Source organism: Myodes glareolus, chromosome 8 (assembly GCF_982192425.1).
Source record: "Myodes glareolus chromosome 8, mMyoGla1.1, whole genome shotgun sequence".
Lineage (NCBI taxonomy): Eukaryota > Metazoa > Chordata > Mammalia > Rodentia > Cricetidae > Myodes > Myodes glareolus.
The window spans coordinates 85,792,681-85,800,630 of record NC_142033.1 but is presented as its reverse complement, the minus strand read 5'-3'; the positions used below and the strand labels follow the sequence as shown (position 1 = coordinate 85,800,630).

The window sequence follows — 7,950 nt, the reverse complement described above, 5'->3', positions numbered from 1 at the left end:
TCAAAATGCATGGTTCCTATGAACCCCTGTGGCAACATGCACCATGGACATCATCACAAACCCCAGCTGCAGCAGGACCGTGGATCCAGACATGGCCCTCAGCAGCAGCTCAGACCCGGATATCACCATGGTCCTGGTGACAGCACAGGCCAGCCAGATCCAGTATGGCCCCATGGCAGCAGGCCCTCAAGCACAAACATAGTCTCAGGTAACTGTCTAGACCTCTAGCATCTGCACAGCCCATCGATAGTAACAGGAACCATGGACATCAGGCACCAACACAGGCACTGACTGGTGCTAGGACAAGGACCCAGACATGGCCTGAGGCAGCAGCCCAGGCCCAGAAAACACCTTGGGTCCCATGTGGCTCTCTGTCATCAGCATGGTCCCAGGTGGTACTTAGCGATTTGGAATGTCCTTTTGTACACTGTGAACATGTGTTATTTTTATTGGTTGATGAATAAAAATTCTTTGTCCTATGGCATGACAGAATATAGCTAGATGGGAAATCCAAGCAGTGATACAGGGGAAGAAGGGAGGGGTCAAGAGATGCCAGCAGCCACCAAAGGAGAAACATGCCAGAGTATCACTGGTAAGCCATGGGTCACGTGATGATACATGGATTAATAGAAATGGGTTAATTTAAGATGAAAGAGTTATTCAGTGCTAAGTCTGAGCCATTGGCCAAACAATTATAATTAATATTAGGCCTCTGAGTGATTATAAGCAGCTACAGGACCACACAGGACAAAAAAAGAGACCCTGGCTACAGTTCAGACCCCTGGCATCAGCATGGCCTTTGATGAGATGGTATCAAGAACCACAGACCCTGGCTGTGGTAGGGCCATGGACTTAGTTATGGCCCTAGGTAGTAGCCTGAGCCTGGACAACACCGTGGTTCCAGGTGACAACATGGCCCTTGGGCACCAACATGGACTCAGATGTCTGCCAGACCCAGTCACCTACATGGCTTTCAGTTGTTAATAAAGCTATGGATAGCAATAAATATCCTGGCTGCTGCAGGGCCATAGACTCAGACATAGCCACTGGTAGCAGCTCATTCCCCGATGTCATCATGTCTCCTGGTGGCAGCACAGATCACTCAGATCAACATGGCCCCAGTGATGGCATAACCGTTGGACACCAAAATGGCCACAGATGGCAGTCAGATCCCAAGTATCTCTATGGTCTTGGTGGTAACACGGGGCATGGATATCATCACAGACCCTGGCTGCAGTAGGACCATGGGCACTGAAATAGCCCTAGGCAGCATCCCAGAAATCACTCTGATACCTGATGACAAGCAGGCCACCATCAGCTTACTCTTCACTGCCTTCTCTTCTTCATATCTGGCTCTTACCACAGGAACCGTGTGGCCTCTCTTTCTCTCCCGTTTCTCCAACATATACTTGCTTGTCATAGTGGCACCCACTTGCCCTGCCAGGCAGGCCTCTGGATGCCTTCAGGCAGCCTGGACAGTGAGGACCCAAGCTGCCCCATGGGTGTCTTATCCACCTGAGTTGCATGGCATCAGGTCGGCCCTTGGCTCTGATTTAGGAAATTTCATCTGTAATATGAAATAGGCCCCACTAAAAGGATGGCAAAATTTCAAGTTAGTTGGTCCCTCATTTCCATTTTAAAATAGTTTTAGAAAAGAAAACCTCCTTTCTCGTTAAAAACAAACATACCTTTTATGTTTCTGAGGTTAACAAAAAGTTCCATGGGAACTTTAAGATACAAAAAAAATGTGTTTCCAAGCAGATCCTGGACTGTACAGTCTCAACCCATAGTTGCTGTTCCTAAATATGTTCAAAAACCTAACAACTGACCCTTTCTCATTTGAGACATGGGGAAGGGCTGGGGACAGGAACATCTCATGGAGTCTGATCAAAACTAGATCTGCTCTTTTGAACACTGAGTAGCAATGTTTGATGGTGACTACTGTATGACTTCCCTGTGTTTTGGAGTATCTTCCTGGACAGATGTCTGCTTTCCTGCAGTTCTTTCTCCCCATCTGGCTTCTGGCTTTAAAACTAGACTCAGTGTTCAACATTAGCTTATGGTGCTCAGCTCCCATGACTCACCTCAGGAGTCTTCAGTCAGCACCAACCATTTCCTGATCTCAGAGCACAGCCCACACTCAGCCCCTTGGTAAAATTCAGGTATCCTTTGGTCCTGATAAAGCCCCCTGGCATTGGCTCATCCTGGTGTCTGTCTCCCCCACTATTCTGTGAGGAGCTAGCATTTGTCACTCCAGCTCTTCAGATTCATGAGTAGAAGCTGGCACACCTTGTCCCCAGACTTAGCTCACTTTCTAAGCTGCCCACTAATTCAATTAGAACTGAATATTAGGAAGGGGGCTACTGTACCCCTGTGTCATATTGAGCAGTTGTGAAACACACAACAAAACAGCTTTCCACTTCCCGTGTGACAAAAGAGAGGTTGTTTAACCATAATTAACTTGCTTCCCGGGACAGCACAATCATTTTACAGGACTGTGTGTCTTACGCCCATCTTTGTACCTTCACAATTTGATATATCTCTAAATATCCTGGATTTCATAATATATCATTATATATCTGTGAATATTCTCTTAGACTAAGAGAGTTATTATTGTAGATAAATTGACATTTAGTTTGTTTTTAAAAAAAACTTAAAATGGACAACTGGTAAGGTATAGTGAGATATGTTTCAGAAGAAAAATGAACTTTAAGGAAAGGTATATATCAATGTGTCTAGAGATTAGCAATGAGATTAAATGTAGCACTAACTTTTTATAGTTTTTGTTTTGTGAAAGTCATGCAGGCATAAAATATAAAGAAGGAGAAATAATGGCTTTTATTTTTATTTTTATCAAGTTTCTCTTTATCTTTTAGTGCCTTCTGTCATTATTATCTTTGTTTTTGACTAATCAGTATTGATTATGTGTATTAATTGGACCCAGTGTGATATTTTTCTTTTTTTAAGAGGTAGATGAGCTAAGGTTTATTTATTTTCTTAAATTTAAAAATGTTTCATTCACTTTAGCAACATGATGACAGTTGACGTTTCTGTTAAAATCCAGAGTTGGAACGGAGCAGTTGAAAACTCCCAGCCCCACTCCTGAGGTGTGGTGACGAAGTTGAGTCAGGTCTCCATCCTGCACAAGGTTCCTCAATTCAGCTGACATGACCATGAGAGAAGAACATCTTGGCCTCTGCTGCATGAGGAGACAACTCAATTACTCGCAAAGAAAGTGCTAGATTGTGTTGGGGACAGGTGTACTGTCTATGAGTCAGTCATCAGGAAGGTCAGTTAGTTTCTCTCCAACAGATGGCTCAGCACCTTCTCAGTGGGACTCTTCCTGTATAGGAGAACAGCCAGAGAAGAAGCTGGTATTGCTGGCTAGAGCTCGCTTCTTCTTCTTGCTTGTGACCTTATTTTCTTGCGATTCTGAAGGTCTCAGTTCTGAGTGCTCAGAGGAAGGAACAAAAGCAGACCTGCACAGTAGCACCTGATCTGCATCATATAGCTCTTTTAGGATCTTGCTACTGGGAGTTGTACAGACAGGGTTGAAGAAGCTTAATCCTGAGGTCACCTCTGTAGGGTCTTCCAATTTAAAGGAACTTTCAGAATCCTGGGTTAGCTCAGTAGCGTCTAAGTTATCCTGGCTCTGCTGTCGGTTCCGACACTTTGTGGGGTCACAGCTGCACACCACATTACAGTCTGACCTTTGCTTTCTGCATCCGCATTGTTTGTTCCCACACCAGCCTTTGCAGGAACACCCTTGGGAGTTCTTCCTGGACACCTTGACTAATTTTGTTGGTATCCACTCCTCATCAGCACAATCATCACTGTCATTCTCCTGCTCGGTGGCAGAATGCTCTGAATAATATTGTAGCTCCTCGATGTCCAAGCTTGCCTCTGGGCGTTTGTCTTTAATTCGGCAAGGTTTGGGCTTAGGCGGAATATATTCAAAGGAAGAGTCTGGAGACTGAAGGATACTTTTCATAAGATGGGGTTTCTGTTTGCTGACTACTTGGAGGTGGGTCAGTTTCTGCTTGATGGCGTTGTTTTCTTGGAGAAGCTGCTGATTTTGCTCACATACTTCTTGCATCTTCCTAAGCTCTTCGTCCTGACATTTCAGGGTATTCAGCAGCTGCTGTTCCTTTTCACTAGCCGGCTCCTCCAGCTGCTTCTCCGCCATTTGGCACTGCTGCAGCTGACTGAGAAGATACAGCACCCTTTCTTGGTTCTGTTGCTCCACCTTGATCAGCTCCGCTTTTAACTCTGTCTCCATCTCAGTAAGATGATTCCGCTCTTCAGACAGCATCTTCTGCATGTCAGTACAGCTGGCCTGGCTCTCCTTCAGGCTGCTCTCAACCTTACTCACCTGGATTTTGGAGGAGACTAGCTCTCCAATTAAATATCTTATGGCACATTTAGCTTCAGGAATTGTGGCAATACTCTCCCAGCGTTTTTTCGGCCTATCTTCGCTTTCAGCGTCCAGGAGCTTTTGCTGCAGGTCTGCAATCTGAGCGTTCCTGAGCTCCAGTTCAGTCTCCCGGCTTTCAATCTTCTTTGCAATACAATCTTCTGTTTCTAAATCTCGACTGCGCACTTCACCACGTGAGAATGTGCGCCTTCGGAGTTTAGGAGGTGGATTCTCTTCAGATTGTTGTTTTTCTTTGAGCTGTGCCACATCCTGAGCAAGGATCTTTCTGTCTTCAAGAAGGTCATTCAGATGCCGTTTGGCTTCCTCAGTACTGACCATAACTTCAATTTCATTTCCAAGCCAGTTCTTCACTTGAGCTGCAGTGCCTTCCATCCCACGGCTTAGAGTCTCTTTCCGTTTATCTGCAACCTCCTTTTGCTTTAGGAGAGCATCCTTAAGACGTTTGTGGGCAGCTGCTGCCTCCTCAGTTTTACGTCTGAGCACTGTAGACTGTTTCTGGAAGTTCCTTTCAAGTTTGAGCAGCTCATATTGCCTCTTACGATCCCGTTCTTTTAACTTGATTACTTCTTTGTCTTTTTGTTGCTTCCACTGTCTAAACTTCTCAGCATCCTCCTTCATTTGACGCATTAATTGTACTCGCTGGTTTTTCATCATCCGTATCTCCTGGTTCAGTTTGGAGACAGTATACTCAGTGGATTCCTTCAACTTCAGAAGTTTGGACTGTTCATGCAGTTTCTTTTTCAAATCAGCTATTTGACCCTCTAGCTCTTGGAGACGTTTGCGACGGCGCTCACTCAACTTGGCTTGGTTGACATCCTTCTTCGCTGTTTGAAGTTCAAGAGCCAAGTCTTCCTTTTCCTTCTGTAGACTGAGGACTTCCGACTCTAGATTTTTAATGTTATCCTTGTACAGGAAGTGAATGGACTGTAGTTGGCTATCATTCTGAGTCATCTTCTTAGCTAGTGCCTCTTTCAATGCAAGTTCTTTATTCAACTCAATCAGCTCCTTGGTCATCTGAGCCTGCCGAAGAGCGTGTTGAGTGCTGAAAGCCGTAGAAGACCTGCTGGTATCTGGACTGACTTCCACTAGAGCGTCTGCTTCTACTGCAACATCAGTGGTTGCAGTCATGCAAGCAACAGCTTCATCAGACAGCTGAGTAATCACTTGTTGTAGGTTGCATATTATCTCTATGATTTCTTTTAATTCCTGGTCTTTCAATGTCTCCACCAGCTTGTGAAGATCCACTTTACAGGCTGCATGCTGCCTGAGTTCTTCTAGCTTGGCGTTCATTTTCTCATTCGCTTGCTCAGTCAAAATGATTCTCTCTAACATCTGGGCTGTCTGACCAGCTGCCTCACTCAGACCACGACTTAATTTTTCATTCTCTTCTACCAAAGACTGATTCTTCTCCATCAGGGACTGTAGATTTTCTGATGGTTCCACACTGATGCCTCTAGGCAAGGTACCTCCATGGGCTTGTAGCAATAAGACCTGCAGTTGTTGGACCTGCTGCTTCAGATGATTAAGTTCAGCTGCCTGGGGATCAATATTAATAATAGGTTTGTTCTTGATTTTTCTTGCTCTGTCAGCATAGCGAAGGGTATTTAATGTTTCCTCCAGATTAGAATCGGCAGGACTCACACAGGCTATGATAAGAGTATGGCTATTGCCTCCTAGAGAATCTTGAAGCAGACGAGTCAGCTTGGAATCTCTGTAAGGCACAAAGCTGCCCTTTTTGTCATCTCCAAGAGCACTGATTACATTTCCCAAGCACAGGAGGCCCCGGTTAATGTTGATACCCTCTCTCAGACGATCTCCCGCAGCCTTGGTTTTCTTCTGTCTCTCGGATCCAGCAAGGTCTACAAGATGCAACTTGGAACGAAAACTGCTGTGTTTGTCATTTTTCTTTCTTTGTTCTATGGAGATCGTAAAGATGGCATGAGATCGAGATGACTGGGAATTCATAGCCGTGGAGGCCACAGTCCTGGAGCTGTTACCCTGCTCTAGACAGTCGACAGTGTCCGAGGCAACCAGTACAGTCTTCTCCGAGAGTCCCACAAGCTTTATGCCTTCCTTTGGATCCTCCCGGATATTTATTTGCGTTTTCTCATGAGATGGACATAGAAGGTCCACAATTTCTTCATTGTAAATCTCCAGGTAAGACACTTTCAGAGTAAATTCAAAGTCACTCTTTTTATTAATTTCTTTGAAGAGAAGCTGTATTACCCTGGGAATGATCCCAATAGTTGATTCATGTCCTTGCTCCGCAGCGTATACACCTCCCATTGAATAGGTTTTTCCAGAACCAGTCTGCCCATAGGCCAGGATAGTTGCATTGTATCCTTTAAATATGCCTTTTATGAGTGGAGCTACTGCTGTATTAAAGACCTCTTCCTGCTCAGTAGAGGGGTCAAACACAAAATCGTAAGTAAACGATTTATCATTACCAACCACCACCTGAGGCTCTCCGGGCACAAAGGACAGGCACATCTGGCAGCCCTCACTGATCTCTTTGGAGACCAGGGGGCGACAACGCAGTGCGACCCTCACAGGAATTCCCTTCACCTCTTCTTTCATGGTAGCAGCTCAGCTGGCGTCCACGCACTCCGGAGTGAAGCCGGCTCTCCGTGGGGGTTCCGGAGGCTGGCAGGAGTAGGAAGGCCCTGAGGCCTTAGGGGACCTGGGAAATCGGCGGGCAGCCTCCCTCCCAGCAAGATCATCGCCTCCCGTCACTCACACTCAGCCACTGCCTAATGGTTTGTCAGTCTCAACACTGCGGTGTCAAATTAAATGTCCCTTTCCCGAATCTTCCCTAGCGCCCTGTTCCAACTGGAGGTTTAACCGCCAAGTTTCAAATTGAGCTCGGAGGCGCCAGCCAATCGCAGCGCAGACCGCCTGAGCCCACTGTAATAGCTGTTTCAATCAGAGTGAGATGGTATCTACTAGTTTTGATTTGTGTTTTCCTGAAGGGAAATGATGACAAAGATTTTTTCATATGTTGCCAACAATTTGTATTTCTCCTTCAGATAGGTATATATTCAGTACATTGCAAACTCTTCAGTTTTTTCCAAGATGTGCCTTTAGTGCACGTCCTAATGAAATTCCAAACACATGCACATAAGCATTCTCAGTGCAAGCCAGAGCCTCTCTCTGCCATGACAAAAAGTGACCTGCTGACCTGACTGCCCTGGGGAATAGCAAATGCAGTCTTTCTGTCACCTCCCCTTACCTCCGATCTTTATTTCTAAGTAAGTGCTCATTGTTCTCTGTTTGTTCCATGTTCTGTATGAAGTGTCCCTTGCTGTGACTGTGGCACTAGTCCATTCTTCCTTATTTTGAAAAATTTCCTACTATATGAATGTCTCGTTATGAATTTTTTTTGGTTTCTGACTAGTGAAAATGTAAGTTCCTTCTGGTATACAGTTATCATTGTTCCTGTATGTGTCCAGCAAGGAACAGATGTGCCCATTTCCTCTCTAGACTCCATGACATGGCAAAATGTTACTCTGTACGTT

General features: G+C 45.2%; 1 pseudogene; it reads right to left on the bottom strand.

The window, feature by feature from the left end:
- Window positions 1–2,847: 2,847 nt before the first annotated feature.
- LOC125401245 (chromosome-associated kinesin KIF4 pseudogene) lies at window positions 2,848–7,199 on the bottom strand (annotated as a pseudogene).
- Between the last annotated feature and the right edge of the window lie 751 nt (window positions 7,200–7,950).